Source organism: Cnephaeus nilssonii, assembly GCF_951640355.1.
Source record: "Cnephaeus nilssonii genome assembly, chromosome: 11".
In the NCBI taxonomy this organism is placed as follows: Eukaryota; Metazoa; Chordata; class Mammalia; order Chiroptera; family Vespertilionidae; genus Cnephaeus; species Cnephaeus nilssonii.
In genome coordinates this window covers 62,573,642-62,592,072 of record NC_137082.1, presented here as the reverse complement: position 1 = coordinate 62,592,072, position 18,431 = coordinate 62,573,642, and the positions used below count along the sequence as shown (strand labels likewise).

Sequence of the window (18,431 nt, the reverse complement as noted above, 5' to 3'; positions counted from 1 at the left end):
TTAGGTACACATGTCCTCAGAATTAATATGAAACTGCTATTATTGCGATTACTCAGTTGTTTTGGAGAAACGCCGTGATGAGCTCCAGCCCTAGGACCTCGCCGCACGTTACTGTTCTTACATGTCACAGAAACAGCAATCACAGGGGTGGGTCTACCCAAGTCAAGAGAGAGGACCTCCTGCTTTTTGCATACTAGTAGATCTTTGTGAGCTAGGAGGTGTTTGCCTGGTCTTGGCAGTCTGGTGTCCCTTGAAGGACTTTTTCTAAAACATGAGACTCACTCCATATTAGGCATTTAAAACTCAACCTTTTTTTTTTTCAGTCGCAAAGGATATTATTTTGCAGACCATCTGTTATTTAGCCATGTGCATATTATGAATAAATAATCCCAGATTCTTTTTTGCAAGCCCAGCTATAAACAAATGCGCCACATGCCAAAATAGAAGTCATTCTCCCTTTGGAAACTCATTAAGTTATGTGAGATTGGAAGAGATGGGGGGAGACGCTTCCTAGCAGATGCCGGAGAGGGTTATTGCTGCACGCAAATAATAACATGAAGCCAAACACGGGCAAGTCTTAGGGAGTCTTCCGCCTGCTTCGCATTCTCTGCAGTGAGAACGGACCTTCTCCTCCTGGGGCACATTCTCTGCAGCGTCTCCCCACACGCCGTGCACATGCGCCTATAAAACCCGAGGGCCGGTTTATGTGGACCGGTCTCACTCGTTCTTTGAGTCAGATAAAACATTGGCAGTCTATGATTCTTCTCCTCCAAAACAATACAATATCACAAGTAAAAATTACATTAGACTTGTTTATTCCTAAAAAGTTCTTGGGAAACCAAATTTCCTAAGTGCTTCACTAAACTAGCCACCGCCACTTCACAGGACACTCTGATTTGTGACCCTGCTAAGATGATTCTCGAGGGAGGGTTGATGGGAAGTAGGAGAAAACTAGTAAGGTGGGAAGTCTTAGGCGAGCAGAGTGCAACTCTCACCAAAGTTGACTGTTTATTCTCTTGGAGAAAAATCAAATTTCCAGGGTCAGCAGTAAGGCAGAATTAGGGCATGGGTCAAGTTCTCCTGGACGGTCTGTTCCTTTCTGAGGGGTGTTTTCTATTTACCTATATTCTGAGTCAAGTTGCTTGACCAAAAGGTCTGACTGAGAAAGGCAGTTAGCTTTATAGCAAAAGTTTTTCCATCTACAGTTACCACTTTCAGAGAACTGACATTACAGTGCTGATGTAACCTGCCGGTTCCCTTTGAACCGTGTGCAATAAACTATGTCAGCCCTATAGAAAGTCAAACAAGTACCAAAAAATAGGACAAGTATGCACGGTTCAGTAAAGTATGATGTTATCTTCTCCCCATCTAAAAATGAACCAATGAAATAAAACATGAGCTATAGTTGACTTGGTTTCAGGAAACACCGCTGAGAGTTCCATCATTGTTCTCCTCTCATCTTCAGTCACAGACAGGGATTTTGTCGGTCACCATGCTGTTTACTTTGTGGATTGTAGTAGAGAAGGAATGCAGACGGACTTGCTCAGAATTGGTAATGAACTGTGGTCCCGACTCTTCTTTCCACTTTTCAGGTACAACCAAATCTTTGTTGGTATAAATCAGTGGATCAGATGAACAAGAAACGTCCAACAGCAGCAGAAATGTCACTGTAGCGGCAATCTGTCTGATCCCCGAATGGATTTTAGCTGGGGTCGTTTTCTGAAACTTTCCTCTGGGTGTTCTGTTATCTTTGGCGGTCTTGCCACACTCAGTATCAAACTGCCATTTTTCAAGGACCTCACCACTTCCAGTAGTCGAGATGACCCCCCCCCACCCCATTTTCTGCACTGAACACTTGTATAACCAATCTCTTCATTGTTCCACCACATTGTTTAGTTATTTCGTGAGCTCATATTTCTGCACTCGAGTAAAGGTTTCAGATGGACGTATGTCATGCTGTTATATAAAATGCTATTGATATCAAATGAGAAGAACTCACGCCAGGTTACAAGGTGACTGATGCCTTGCTCAGGGAGAGCTGCCTCACCAGGCCAGGCCCACAGACGTGGTGCATGCCCACCGCACATGGAGACCACAGAGCCCCACAGCCAGTGGTTTCAAAAGTAACATGCAGCACACCGTCACTTCATAAGATAATTTTTTTAAATGAAAATGTTCACATAACTATAAAGGAAAAGATTCAGATACAAAGGGATTATTATAAAGAAAGTTGAAAATTGAGAAATATGCCTGCTATTTTCAACTTTCTTTATAATAATCCCAAATTTTTAAATTTGGAAGAAGAAAAACTAAAATACTGTGTAGATGTACATGGTGAAAATCGTAATATAAATGATAGTAATTTATATAATAAAACAAAACATTTCATAAGATTTTCTGGATAAAGACAATTTATCTCAACACATTATGATGTATGCACCATGATATGTCAATTTTATGGTTCATAACTGAATGTAAAAATTCCTTTAATATTCTTATTGACATTCCAGTTGCTATTCTCTTAGTAGAATAGTTTCTCCAAGTTGAAATTAATTAAAGTCAATGCAATAACTACAATGATTCAAGAAAGTCTGCTTCATTTGGCATTAGTGGCAACAGAACACAAATTATGTAAAAATTTTAATTATGGAAGCATAACTAGTGACTCCATTAAAACAAAGCCAAGAAAATAAATTTCATGGAATAAATATATAATAGTTTATTAATTACATGGGTCTTTATTATTTTACTCTCCCAAAAATTACTAGCCCATCAATATATCACTCAGATATATGAAATAATAATTAAATTTAGTTATCTTTGATATTTTGCCAACCATCACTGTACACGTATTTTCAATTTAGATAAACACAAGTTGCCAACAGCAGATTTAGAAGAAGTAGAAAACCAAAATAGTACTATTTTTAGGAAAAAGCTCAAATTTGCAATTAAACACACTCCCCAAATCTCCAGAACCAGAAGGATTTACTGGCAGATTCTTCTTACCATTTTTACATAAACTTTTCCAAAGAAATAGATAATGCTGGCCTACTTTCTAGCTCATTTTATAAGTCCAGAATCACTAAATGACAAAACCTGACAAAAACACTAGCATGAAAGACAAGTTCAGGTCAATTACCCTCATAAGTAAAGATGCAAAAAGCCCTAAATAAAATGTTAGCAAATACTTTAAATCATATATACTTTATAATGTATAGTATATTTTGAAGTACATAGTATCAGCAATATATAAAAATGACAATCTATCAGAAACAAGTTGGATTTATTCTAGGAAGCCGGGTTGGTTTAACCTTTGAAATGAATCACTACATTAATAGAATAAAAGTGAAAAGAAAACATGATCATATCAATCCTATCTAATAAAGAGGAAATATGCTAATTGACCATCACGCCATCACAAAGATGGTGGCACCCACAGTCACAAGATGGTGGCGCCCAGTCCCCTCAGCCCTGCTGGGGCAGCAGGCGCTCGGCATGGCTGGGCCTGCCCCCAGGCAGGTCTGGCTGCTCCACACACCTGCCTCCAGAGTGCCCCAGTTCCCTCAACCTCCTAGCCACCCAGGGCCGGCCCAAGGCGCAGGCAAGCCTCAGATGGTGGCTGCCCAACTATCCAGGGCCGCCTGAGGCTCAGGTAACCAGGACCAGCCAAGGCTTGTGCTGCCGGCAGTGGCAGCAGCAGAGGTGTAATGGGGACATCGCCTTCCCCTTCACCGGGTCACCTCCTGCCCCTGAGGGCTCCCGGACTGTGAGAGGGGGCAGGCAGGGCTGAGGGACCCCCCTCTAGTGCATGAATTTTCATGCACCGGGCCTCTATTCCTATATAATAAAAGGGTAATATGCAAATTGACCCTAACTGCAGAACCACTGGGAATGACCAGTCGCTATGATGTGCACTCACCACCAGGGGGCAAATGTTCAACACAGGAGCTGCCCCCTGGTGGTCAGTGCACTCCCACAGGGGGAGCTCCACTCAGCCACAAACTGGGCTAATGGCTGCAAGTGCAGCAGAGGTGGAGGGAGCCTCTCCCACCTCCTTGGCAGCGCTAAGGATGTCCAACTGCAGCTCAGGCCCTCTCCCCACGAGGATCTGGCCTAAGCCATCAGTCGGACATCCCCCGAGGGCTCCCAGGCTGCCAGAGAGTGTCTGACTGCCAGCTTAGGCCTGCAGGGGATGTGTAAAAGACATTTAATAAAGTTCATTGACAATTCATGAAAAAAGTAGCTCTTAGCAAATTAGAAATGGAAAGGTAACTCAGTCACTATCAGTGCCTTATCCATATTACAACTATGACTCTCTCTAGGCTTTTTGCTACCCTGGGACGAGAGCAGGTCACAAATACTGGGGAGTTGATGTTTAAGACCCAGCATTCAGCCCCTTTCTCCTGGTGGAGGAGAAAAAGGAGGATAAATACTCCAGATTCCTCACCCTCTGGCCAGGGTAACTGAGGTGCTCTATACAGCCTTCAAATGTCCCCAGGGCTCTTAGCTCCAGTTGCCCACATGCTAAATGGCTGATCTCTCTGTGTAGCTCCCTCCTTGCCAAGATTTTGCTTCATCACCAGCCAGCCTGTCCTCCCCAGACTCTTGCTCTTTCTGTTCCACTCCAGTGCCCTCCTGTGCTGTGGCTGGAAATCTCTCCACCGGTAGTGAGCTTGGATGGTCATGGAACTCAGCACATCACTCCCCTGTGTGAAAATAAATAAAGACCTCACAAATGGAACAAGCAAATCCTCTGCCTAGAGGCTGTAGGTGTGGAGAAGCTGTAGAAAGGCTATCTAGAATTTGGGCATCTTGTCTGATTGGTTAGGAGTACATAATTTGGCTTTCTCTGGTTGGTTTTGAGTTGGAGGTGGAAACAAAAACCAGGGAAGCTGTCGTTTATTACCCAAGTCTTGGCTATTTGGGGCTGATTGTTTCAGGGGTTATTGTTTGGCTTCCTGGAGAGGTTGCTAGAGATGGAGGTCTCACTTCCTAGGGACCGGTTACTGCAGGTGGTAGGTTGGCCTCCTGGGCTGGTGGCTGCAGGTTGTGGGTCAGCGTTTGATTTTTATGTGTAGTCTGACCAGGGTTTGTGTATTCAACCTCTCACTCCCAGTGCGGCCTCTTGGTAAGGTCTGAAAACTGTGATTTCAAATGTTTTGCTCAGTGTGTTAGTTTTTGGTTTTGTTTGTTTTGGTGGGAATGTAAACTCCAGCCCTGCTACTCTCTTGGCTGACTGCAGAAGTCTCAACCTCCCAGAGTGAGTTTGGGGTTAGCCATCACCCTATAATCTGCCTGCTTGCTTTGCCTCCATCTTCTTCTCCCATTTCCTCAGCCCCTAGACTTCGACCTTGGTATTCCCCTTTGCTCTTCTTTGTCACCGGTGCATGGCAGCTGGACACTCCTCCTGACCCTGAAATCTCTGCTTGGATCCTGTCATACACAGAAAAGAGCTCCTGCAAACAGCAGGCAGCACCCATTTAACCATCCACCCTGGGTGCTTCTCGCCGCTCTGCTCTGGCTTTGCTGAATCCCAGGCACTGCTCTTTCCTGGGACCACAGCAGGATTCCCGAAGCTTTGCTTGAACTCACCTGTCTTCTGTCTAGGCCAGCTTCTGTGCCAAAGATGCTCCCAATAAAATTTAACAAACAGACGGATCAATGATGTTTCTCTCCCACCGATGTTTCTATCTCTTTCTCTCCTTCTCCCTTCCTCTCTCTCTAAATAAATAAAAACATATATTTAAAAATTTTAACAAACAGAAACCTCAATTAAAATGAAGTTGGGAGGCCAGGAAGGGGAGCTCTTACCCCCTATGTCATTTGTGGGGCCCAACAGGAAGAACTCTGTAATAGCTCTCTGACTTCCTCTTTGCTATAAAAAGAGTTGCCTCTCCTTTGTTTCTGGGGACTCGCATGTGGTTTGCCTTTAGACTGCATATCCAAAACAATCCAATCTTTCTGGACAAATATATGGCTGTCTCTTTGTTAAAGGTCAGCACCCCCAACTCTTCGTCATACACCCCTGCCATAGTCTGTATTTCAGACAGTCCAGAAAGCCTTGCTTTCAGACACACTCCCTTTAAGACCATTTAATTGACTAGAATCTCTGAAACAGTCCAAAATGTTACTTGGAGAATCCTTGCCTTTTTATTTATTTACTAAAGACCCGGTGCACAAATTCGTGCACCAGTGGGGTCCCTCAACCTGGTCTGTGGGATAGGGCCAAAACTGGCTCTCTGACATCCCCCAAGAGGTCCCGGGTTGCAAGAGGGTGCAGGCCAGGCCAAGGGACCCCACTGGTGCACGATCAGGGCCAGGGAGGGATGCGGGAGGTTGGCCAGCCTGGGAGGGACCACGGGAGGGCTCAAGGGCATGTCCAGCCCCTCTCACTCAGACCCGATCAGCCAGACCCCAGCAGCAAGCTAACCTACTGGTCAGAGCATCTGCCCCCAGTTGGTCAGTACATGTCATAGCGAATGGTTGAGTGGCCTTAGAATATCATTAGCATATTATGCTTTGATTGGTTGAACAGCCAACCAGATGACTGGATACTTAGCATATTAGGCTTTTATTATATAGGATTTTACATTCACTAATATAATAGATGGTCATTTTAGCTGCATATGAAGCTCTTCATCTTGTACATTTTCTCTTTTCTGTGTTTGTTCAGCATGTTCTGCCTATGGCAGGTTGTTTTAAGGGAATTATCTTCAGAACCTAGAAAAGTGTCTCTTTCCCTGGTATACAATAATATGTTACATTTAGTCATTAGATTTGAAAAGTGTTTTTAGCTTTTAGATGAAAATATAGGTGTGAGTGTATAGACATTTGTGTATATGCACACACAAATACAGAGAGAGAAGTCCACAATTCATTGAATGTTTACTGACTGGACGCACCTGTGTCGCCAACATCAGATCAAGAAACTGAACACTGAAATTACATTGTATTTATATTTTACTTGGCTGTATCTGCTATGAAACTGACGGTTAGTTCCATGACTTCATCTCTATTGTTCGCTCCTGTGTCTTCAAGGTTATATCAGTGTGTCTGAGCCGCACAAGGGGACTAATTTGTTGAAGTGTGTTGGCTGATATTGAGGAGAAGGAGCCATGCTCTTACTGGCAATAAATTGAACCACATCTGTAAAAAATGAAATTCTTTTTCTGTGGCTGTTACTAATATATTTCTCGCATACACAACAGAGCTCACTAAAATTACTGTTATTGAAAGTAAATTCAAATAATTACAAAAACAAAACAAACTCTTTCTCTCTTGTACCTGCAAACAAAGCTGCCATGGCCCTTTGCAATCTTGCAAATGATAGCAATTAAAATAGCTCACTGTAAGGATGGTGTGAAAAGCTGTGTGTGTTTGTGAAGGCAAATGTGTTTGGGGGGAAAATGCACTAAACTTGGCAAAATCCATATTGAGGCAAACCAAGTGACAATAATGGTCTCATTCTGCTCCTCTTGGATGAGAAGGTGAATGATACTGCTCAAGGCCGGAGTTTGAGCCCAAATTCTGTAAGCTGAGTCCAATGTCTTATCCATGGTGAATATGGCCATCCTCACCACACTCATCTTCTTGTATTTATCTTTGAGAGACATAAAGGTGGAGAAACCTGTGGCCTAGGTTTGCTCATCTGCAAACTTGAATCACTGTGTTGGGTGTATATTATCTCCAGTGCTGGACACTCACCAAGATAATCAGAGGACGGTCCAAGGGCCCTGGGCAGAGGAGAACAGACAGGGAGAACTAACCCAGCCTTCCCACCACCATCTTGTTGCTGGTGCAGCTGCTGTGTTTTTTCCCTTTCATGAAGGCTGTCTTTGTTCATGCTCTTGGGAGGAAGAACTCATTTAGAACCTAGTTTATCTTGTGAAGGAAATGGGGAAAGCCTGGTATAGGTGATAAAAGCAACACCCCTTAATAGCTAAAGAGATGTGGTGGAGGGCTCCACTGGGCCACCCCACTAGATATGGGATGGGCAGAGGTGGGGCTGAGTGGGTGGAAGAAAGTGCACTGTGGTAAGAGCAGGAGTTGCACTATGTGTGAATTGTTCCAATCCTTCAAGCTTCCTGCCAGGGCATTGAAATCTTTGGCTCATTGTGAAATTTGGATCTGGGACAATTTGCTCTAAAGGGGGTTTGGCATAGATAAGTCATTATTATTAATAAACACTTGGTGAATGCCAACCATATGCCTGATGCTGAAATAAAGCTCCCGCCCCCTTTTTCTTTTTCTTTCAGGTTAAGTTACCAAGTAAAAGAGAATGCAAGTTGGCTGCTTATTATCCCAGAAGAGGCAATTTCATAGTCCTCCTGGCCCTACACTTACGTCTTTGAACCCCTGGGTGCATTTTCCCAGGGGTCTTTTCTATTTCAAGAAAACATTTCAGAACATCATAACTGGCGACTTTACACTCTATATCCCTTTCATTATTGAAAAAAAATAGATTTCTGAGAGGAATGTAAGTGTCTTCTGACACAGCCTTCAGTCCAACCTGCTCTTATAGGGTGACTCATTTCACACTGGCTGGGTTTAAAGCTGTGTGGCATCGAGTGGGGCTGCTTCTAAATGACTGATCTTGAATTACACAGCTGAAGCTTTAAAAATATACAGTAGGATGAGCTATGTTTATTTCCCGGCAGTGACCTGTGTTTAGGAGAATTGGCACCAAAACAGGATAGTTCCCTCTCAAAGAAGATTGGGTAAGGGTTGGAGAGAGAATCAAAGGAGCACCTCAAGCGAGAGGAGGAGGAGCAACCACTCTGGTGTCTTTATGATGATTTTCATCTCAGAATCTATAAGCACTTTATAGACATGTTCAAAGAAGATATCACTGACAATTTACAAAATAAAGAGGCCTGAGGAAAGCAGAAATTTAAACAAAGAAAAGCTCACAGATGCTTTCCGTAGAGTGTTTGGGGACACTGGCCACACAATAGCCCAATTTCTCTTACTGCCTCTCTCATGCCAGGTTCTTTTCTAACCATAGGCTGCATAAATTGCCCTTATTGATATATTTTGTGAAGTCATGCTTAGAGCTCCCATACCCTCCAAATCCCTTCCTGGCTAGCCCATCTAGGTGCTTGAAAGTATACCACTGAAGAAGCATTTATTTATTCATTCATTTGTTCAACAACGTCTTATCATGTGCCGATTAGGTATTAGAGCAGAATGACCTAGGCTTGGTGTGAGTTGCTGGTGTTCCCCATCTCCCAAGATCATGGCTAACAACACTAATAGATCATTCTGCTGTTTCTTGAAGAACCACGATCATCCCATCTATTTGTTTATATCACTCTCCTACTTAAAATTCTTCAGTGGCTTCTCTCTTTGTAAGATGAAGGTCAAAGTCTTCAAAATGGCTCCCCAAATCCTATGGAATCTGACCCTGCTTCCTCTCCAGTCTCCCCTTAGACCAGCCTCATCTTTGCTCTCTGTACCCTGGCTACATTATTTTTCTGCCAGCTCTCCCAAAGTTCCATATTCCTTTGGCTTTGAACTTGCCGTCCCTATGACTAGAATAGCCCCTGATTGTTCCAACACACCCTCGTTACCTAGTTAACTCCTATTTATTCTTGAAATGTCAGCTCAGATGTCACTTCCTCAGGAACTTCCCTAAATCAGTTCTGTGCCTTGTCTTATTCCTCACCTTCGTGGAATGATGGTCCTATTCTTTCCAGCCCTGATTGTAGTTTCCAATTAGAGTCATCTGTGCTATTAACATGTCTCCTCTGACAAACCTTCATATCCTATTGTCTTGTCACATTATCCTGGAGTACAATTTGACTCCTGATTCTTAGTAGATTCTCAACTAAAATTTATTGAATAAATGAGTATGAGCAGACACGTGAAATAAAATCTGTTCTTTACTGTTTTCTAGGTTGAGTATTTAGGTAAAAGGTGAAATATAGTAGAAGGAGCATAAACTTTGGAGTCAAAGAGGGAAAGGGACAATGCCAATTCTTCACTTCTACCCATGTGACCATGTCAAGGTGCTAATTAGTAGCTATCATTAATAGATTGAGTGCCCGTTCCAAGAACTAAGCTAGATATTTTATATATACTCTCTCATCTAACCCTCACAACAGTACTATAGTTTGATATTGTTGTCTTTATGTTATAGATTAGCAAATTGAGAGATTAAGAGATCCTATCACTAACTGTCCCAGAGACAGGAGTCAAATTCACGTCTATCTAGTGACAACACCTTGAATACGACCTGTATTGTTTAACGTCTGCCAGCTTTGGTTTTCTCATTTTGCAATGAGGTAATCACTTTGTAAGTAACTGTCTACCATGAGAGCTTGTGTCTCACAACCTTCCCATCCTATTAAGTCTCTTTACCCAACACTTGCCACTATCAGATAAATCCCTCTGCTCAGTTGACCGCTAGTGGCAAAATCTTCCCGGGGGGCGGCGGGTATTCTTAGGGTGGGGTTGTAAATTTGTCAAAGTCACAATTTTCCCATTAGTTTCAGTTTGCCTTTACTATACTACAAAGCACCCCAAAATGAGGTGGTTTAAAACAACAGCTATTCACTATTTCACTATTTCTCACAATTCTGTGGGTTGGCTGAGTGGCTTCTCAGCTGTGTCACCTGGGTTCATTCATGTGTCTCTGTTCAGCTGGAAGGTTAGATGAGCTGGAAGGTTAGATGAGCTGGAAGGTTAGATGAGCTGGAAGGTTAGATGAGCTGGAAGGTTCAAGGTGACCTCGCTCACATGCCTGGCAGGCAGTGCTGCCTGTAGGCTGAGGCGTCTTAGCTGTCATCCTCAGGGGGCTCTCAGGCTTCTGCACATGACCCTCCCAGGGCATGCTAAGAGGGGAGATGGACGTGCAGGTCTTCTGGATGCCCAGTCCTGCAAGCCTCATAGCATCACTTCTGCCACATTCTGTTGAGCAGGACCAATGACAAGGCAGCCCAAATGTGAAGGAAGTGGGAAAAGAAATCCCTCTTCTTGAAGAGAGAAGGGATAAAGCTCATTGCAGAGGAGAATGGGAGAAATTAGTGTGAACATCTTTGACAAAAAAAAAAAAAAATAGCACAACATATGATGGAATATGACACAGTGACTAAAAATAATATTCACAAACATTTGCCATCAATACAAGAAAAGCCTTATGAAAAATAGGGGAACAATAATATGTCCTATCATCACAGCAAAGTTTAAAAGCAAACAAACCATGCATAGACTGAAGTGCAAAAGAAAAGAAAAAACCACATGGGTAAATGAAGGAGGAAGAGGTTGGAGTGTGACCTTCAAGTCACTCCAGGATTTACGGCACCAGGAAGCTGTCCAGAGCAGAGCTGGCTTTGACACCTCCTCTTGGAGACTGCCTTCGGGGATGGCACGTTTACGGGCGTGGGGCCCCTTTCATCCTCTTCCCTGTGGAGTCTGTCCTGGTTCTGTAGGGCTGGGCCTGCTAGCTTCGCCTTTCCTTAATCCCCTGCCTCCTTCTGGATCCTCTCTCACCTTTCCAGCCCACTTTGTGCAGCTTGACCTGAGAGGGCAAGAGCCGCAGCTAGGAGGACTCCCAAGTGCAGAATGGCAGAGCAGTCTGCCCTAGGTCGTGAGGGGAGCAGCTGGAGGCGGAGAATCCTTGGTGTCCCAGAACCAGGACTGGAGAGGGTGAGCCTGGAGCAGAGAGCAGCGGCTCCCCCTCAGCTGGGAGGGGCTTCTTCCTTGGAAGGAAACCCAGATCTCGGTTTGATAAAAGGGCACCAATGCCTTTAGGCTCTCTGGGGCGCTTGTCCTTTAATGCAATGAAGGCCTTCTTTAAGGCCTCTGCACAAGGTTTATGCTTTTTTTTTTTGTAGAATCTTAGGCTTTAGAGCTTAAAAGAACGCTAGCCTCATTGTGCTCTCACAGTGCCCCACCCAAGGACCCTGAACCCCAGGCGGCTCTGTGTTTAACCAGAAGTTTTTGTTGAATGTAATACTTAAAAAAAAAAAAAAGGCTTTTATCTTAGTTTTAATAGGTTGTAAATTTGATATTCTTTTTTAAATAAATCTAATTGCTTTAATGAAATGAAAGTCTCAGTTTCTGTTAAATAATAACTTTTCAGGAAAAATAAAAAGACATAGCTCTGTATCTTCACGTGTTCCTAAGCTGGAGTATCTGGGACTGAGAAATAGAAGTATAGCAGAATCGCTTTCTTTCTTTCTCTCTTTCTTTCTTTCTTTCTTTCTTTCTTTCTTTCTTTCTTTCTTTTAAATATATTTTTATTGATTTTTAGAGAGTGGAAGGGAGGGGGATAGAGAGATAGAAACATTGATGAGAGAGAAACATTGATCCTGTACTGGGGATCGAGCCTGCAACCCAGGCATGTGCCCTGACCGGGAATCACACTGTGACCTCCTGGTTCACAGACCGACACTCAACCATTGAGCGACACCAACTGGGCTCAACTAATTTTACAGATGAGAGACCAAGGCCCCAAGGTTGAGAGCCAGTCTTCAGTCACGGAGTGGCCTGGCGACTCCGGCTTGCCAGGTCCCCGTGCTGGCCCTGCCTGGACGTCCCCCTCACAGACATTAGTGCTGGAGGTCCCACAGCCTCAGACTGGAGTTTGGTTGGAGAGAAAGGAGACGAGTGGTAATATCTTCCAGATGTCAAGAAGATGACGTTACTTCTGCAATTTAATTGCTTGTAATAATGAAGGGGTTGAGAGAAGCAGGGAGTAATTAAAGATTCTGAGTAAAGCAGAAGTTCAGGTTTAGCAAGTTAATGATATTGGCAAGTGCAAAGGACAGGGAACTCCAAAGCCACAACTACCTACTCTTTTTGAGAAGAATGTGGCTATGGTGACTGTATTTTATAAACCCAAAATATGGCCTGACAAAAGAATCAAAAACATGCTTTAAAAGAAACACCACTTTTGACTTAGGAATTTATTTTTTATAAGCCTTAACAAAGGAATAAAAATAAATCTATATACTTATACATTCAAAATGGTCTTTGGAAAAGTATAAAAGCACCTATAATTGGGACTTTCCCAGAAAATCTGCCTTATAAATATGCCTCAAGAGAGAAAAATGATTTCTTTGCTGTATTGTATACATTTGTTTGTGGTTTTAGAAGTTTTCATTTTGCTACAGACTCACTTCCTCCATCAAATCACTGAACTCCTGTGGGTCCATTCCCATGTCCATAAAAGGATCAAATTATAAAAATTACTATGGACCTCTAAAGTTTTAAAATTCTATCGATCTATACCTGCCCCTCACATTTATTTGTTAAGGTGCCTTTCATATTTTATCTAACAAATTACTTTCGTGGTTGGTAGAAGAGAAGCTAGAGGGACAGGCATGTGCACCCCATGTGCTATGGCCCCTGAGAGAGTGAGCTGGTAGAAGCAGGGCCTTTGTCTCTCCTGCTCAAGGCTGGATGCTCAGTGGCCAGAGAGGGGATGGCAAGTGGCATGTCCTCAATGGTTATTGGATGAATGACTGAGTCCATTTTTGCTGTTACCATGTATGTTAATTCAGAATATGGCTGCCCCCTCTCCTAGAAGAACATAAATATAATTTTATTTAAATACTTTGTAAGGTTTTCAAAGTAGAACAAAGTGATCCCTCTTATAAGCTCACAATTTATATACAAACTAACATAAACTGATATTCATTTTAGTATAAGGTGATGGAAGAAAATTGCAAAGAAAATATGGCATTTATTTTGTGAAATCTTGGTATGTAGCTAACTGAAATATTTTTAACAGCTTTATTGATATATAATTCACACACCATAAAGTTCACCCAATTAAAGTGCACAACTCAATGGTTTTTAATGCATTTACAGAGTTACTCAATCATCACAATAATTTTAGAACATTTTTATCACCCTAACAAGAGACTTTTTATCCATTAATGGTCACTTCTCAGCCACTCTCACCTTGTCTGCCCACTCTCCAGTTCTAGGCAACCACTAATCTACTTTCTTTCTCTATAAATGTGCCTATTCTGGACATCCTATATAATAAAAACTTAATATGCAAATTGTCCCCTCCACCGGGAGTTCAACCAGAGAGGGTGGGGCCGGCCAGCCAACCATGGGAAGGGAGGCCCCTGCCAGCAGCCACTAAGGACCCTATCCCTGCAAAAATTTCGTGCACTGGGCCTCTAGTTTTATATAAAGTAGAAAAAAGTTATTGTAGCATAACCCCAACTATGACATATTCAATGTATCCTATGGATATGCATATGCATGTTCACATATATATATATATCCAAATTGAAGGAAGCACACCTAAATACTAAAGTTGATTGTCTTCAGTCATTCAAACTTATCATTATTTTCCAACTTTCTGTACTGATAATGCATTAGTTCTCTACCAAAACGTGTTTTTGTTTTTAGTTTATAGAACATTTAGGTCATATTGATGATGTTATGAAGTGATTATAAAGGGTACATATGATCTCCCTTTTTGAAGAGATGAAGTATTAGAGTTAGGTTGAAAATTTCTACTTAATAAATAACACTTCTTTTTTCAAGTTTAACAGCTTTGCCTTTGCCATCCACGTTTTTTTTTAATCCTTTATTATACATTTTTTTCAGTTTATATATGATACAGTTTGTAAGAGGCTTTAAAATCCTTTCTTGAATGAAGCCCACTTTAAACACATAGGTAAATAATACAAAAGATTGATGACTGTAATACAGATGCTTTAGCTAGAGGTGGATAGAGGGGAAACTCATTAGGAACCACGACCTGTGGTTACATATATCAGTTTGCCGCTTCAGATTTGCTAACAAGGAGAAACGTTGACTATTTTGGTTTCTCTACTTTCTTCTCTTGTTCTCTCGAGGAGTCCCTTACAGGGTAAGAAATATTTCAAACGTAGGAACTAGACAAATGACATCGGCATTATGCATGGTGTTTATTCAAAATGTGAGACGTATTGAGTCAAAAGCTCCAGAGGCAGCGTCTGGGAGTTTATCTTGAACTGCTCCTCCAGGTGCGTCTAGTGTACACAGAAGTTCAGAAATCCAGGATGAAAGCGGAGGTGAGACACGGGGCATTGAGACGGAGAGGGGGAGAGGCACATGGCCACAGCCCACCTGCCCCACAGCCCTCCTTTCTGGAGAAGGCACAGGTTGACCAAGCAGCTGCAACTTGGCAATGGTGAGTTTCTAGACCGCTGTCAGGAAAAGCTTCCTGTCCCTCAGCCAGGACCCCGCCCTATAATCCTGCCTTCCCTCCTATCCCCACCACAAGCTCAGACCCCAAAGATTTGGGGGGCCCCAGGGACTGAGATTTTATCAACATGGATAAACATAAACATGTGTAAAAACCTAGTGGCCTCACCATGAGACCGCAAACCTACTTTATCCTGCTTTTCCTACACGTGGCTGTGCTGAGGCCAGAGTCGCTTTTTACTCGAGGTTTACTTTTCCAGGACGGCCTCCCTGTGTACCAGCCCGGCTCCAGCCGGGGTCACTCTGGGGCCTTTCTGCACACCGATGAGGTCTCACCAGGAACACAGCTTCAAGGACTTAACTTGTCTCAGGCTTGGTCTTGGAGAGAAACATTTTATTCCCGGGTGCAAATGCAGAAAACAGGTCAACATAAGTTGCTTGCTAAAGGGAAAAATGGGAACATGGACATTCCTTAAAATATGGTTTGTATTTCAATGTAAGTTTCTTGTAATGTTATGGTTAATGGAAAAAATAACTTGAACTGGAATCGAGAATTTGGTAACTTCTATCCTGCTTTTAGGTTTGTGCATCCAGAAAAAGACAGTTGCTTCTTTATCAAGAGCAAGAAATCTAAAGGCAGTCTCAGATTGCGAATGTGTGAGTGAGAGGTGTGTGTTTTGTGGAGGGGGTGCGGGGGAGAGAGAGGTACAATTCCAAAGGTTCTTTCCAGTTCTCATAGTTTCCACAACCCATCAACAACTTAGAATATCAACAGGGTTTTCCTTCTTTTTCAATAGAAAATAAGTTCCCTGCAAAGCAGATATAATTTATTCTCTTTGATTCTGGAAAACAAAGAGGCTTCAGAATGACTCCTTCCTTTGCTGACAGTCTCCCATCCTCTGACGTCATGGTTGTCAAGGCAGGCACTTGAGGGTGAGTGTGAGTTTGTGTGTCTGATTTGCGTGTGTGTGTGTGTGTGTGTGTGTGTGTGTGTTAAGTACACGTGTGAGAGTGTGTAAATATTTGTGCAGATATGAGTGTGTGAGCTTGTGTAGTATATGTATGTTCTGTAAATATCCTAAAATTCATAAGGTCTGGAAAACACGCAGGATGCTGGGGTCTTCCACTTCCGGTCACTGACTGAAAACGTGCCCGAGTTTAATCAGTCTCTCATCTTCCCAAGCTGCTGTTTGGTGCTGGCAGCTAAGGGGGTTGTACGAAATGGGCTGGGGTTCAGCCACCTGCCCAGTGACTGCAAATAGGGTCCCCCTGACCAGCCTACAGCAGCTGGTGCTGACAGGCCACCAGACTGGCAGAGCCCTCTGGGGCCCCAAGCCTGGACTCACCTTTGATGGTCTTGACTTCACTGTCCCTTCCAGTCGCAAAGCCTCCAGCCTGAGACTGAATAGCATGGTCCCCCCGCCACCCAGACCGTTCAGTCCAAGCCTGGGAGGAACTCTGCCCGTTCCCATGCAATGGTGCAACTCCCACCGCTGCTGATAAAACTTAATAGAGGGAGAAGTTCTCACACTCCCAGAAGAATGTATTGGAGGCAGTGTTTTTCATATAAGTGATTTATACATTTTTAAAACTTTTATGACTGTCAGTACTATTACTAGTAACGTACAATGGTATCCAACTTAGCCAACATGATACAGCATATTTCTTAAACTCTTGAGTACACTCCCTCCCCCATATTTTGACATTCTTGAATTTAGGGTGCAACTCCCTATCAATGGCATGTTACAATTTAATTAGCAGCAGCCTTTCATTTGTTTCAAAACACAGTGTATTGGTATGTCTTTCAAACCCATGAGAGATGAGAGCATCTTAGCTTTGATAAGATTACTCCACATTAATCTACATAAAGCGTAATATTTCAGAATTGCAGGGCTGTGTTTTAAAAGGGGTCCTTGCTCTTTTGGAAGTGAGATGTCGCTGCTCCTGGTCAGAAGGACTCAGGACCAAGGCCGAGGTCAGGCAGGCAGCTGAGGGGGCGGCGTGAGAAAGCCCTGCTGACGGCCACCGCGGGGCTTCCCCCGCAGCCTCACCCGCCTCTGCATATTCTCAGGTCCAGCCTGCAGCCTGGGGTCCACCCCCGGGGCCGGGCCGCCTGGCCGATGGCAGGCAGTGGATGGCAGGCCCTCTCCTACTGGTGTGCGGCCCAGCCTGCTCAGGGCTGCCCTGGCGCCCTGCCTCCGCATTCTGCAGGGATCATCTCTTTGAGTCTCAAAGTGGCCCTTTGAGAAATGCACTCCGGCACTTCCATTCACAGATCAGGAAGTGGAGGCAGCAGGAGCTCCCTCGTTCCTCATGGATGGAGTGAGGCTCGGAGCCGGCAGTGACCCCACCTTCCCCCCAAGCCTACACTGCTCCTGTGTCTGGGGAAGTCATGGACGCTGACTTGTAGGCCTGGGACCTCAGCCTGGCCTTGCACACCCCTGGGAAACACACAGCGCCTTCCAGGCATTTTACGTAGGTCCCCCTGGCCTCCCTAGCTTGGAGGCTTCCTTTCCTTCCTCCTCCATGCTGTAAAATCCCCACTGCCTCATGCAGGGGAGCCCTGAGGAAGGAATCTGATGAAATGCATTGACACTAAATTGTGGGGGACAGATGGGCTTGGGGAGTTTCATCCTGAATGTTTGTCATTTGTTAGCATCTTAAAAGAGCCATGGAAGGGGATGGGGGGCAGAGAGTGAGCAGGGGCAATACGAGGAATGGGGCAGGGGTGAGGGATGGTAATCTCAGGTTCCAGGCATGGCTGGGTCCCTGTCCTCTCTGCCCACTGGCCCGATCTGTTCCCCAGCCTGTGCATCATGGGCCCGCCATGCATGCAGAGTCAGCCCGAGACCTGGCCATGACCACGCAGGCTCCCCGAGCCCGGGCCCTGGGACAAGCAACTCTCAGTGAGGCCGGCTGCACGCGGTGTTGCCAGAGGGCAAGAGGTGAGGCGGCCTGGGCCCGGCACACGCTCACCCACTCAGGCCCTTCCAGGAGGGCAGGCCCGCTCTGTGCACTCACTCTTCAGCCACTTTCTTCTCTTACTGGAAATAAGCTGCCCTCCCCCCCAACTCCGAATTCTTTTTGCCACAGCGGGGCTAGTGGCCAACTCCTTCTCTGAGGCCCCTTGTCCAGGCCCCCGCGGATGCACACAGACAGCGATTGAGCAGCTGCCCGGGCCGATGGGCCCCGCCGGCAGCCCCGTCGGAAGAGGAGGCCAGGCCCCAGCGAAATCCCTAGTGATGTGGTCACCTGAGCCCGGGGATGCCAGCTGCCCA

The 18,431-nt window shown here is 44.3% G+C and overlaps 1 pseudogene across 1 annotated transcript; it reads right to left on the bottom strand.

Moving 5' to 3' along the window:
- Positions 1-1,461: 1,461 nt before the first annotated feature.
- Positions 1,462-2,087, bottom strand: LOC307106742 (mitotic spindle assembly checkpoint protein MAD2A-like; annotated as a pseudogene). Its single transcript has one exon. The product of its transcript is annotated as a mitotic spindle assembly checkpoint protein MAD2A-like (transcript).
- Between the last annotated feature and the right edge of the window lie 16,344 nt (positions 2,088-18,431).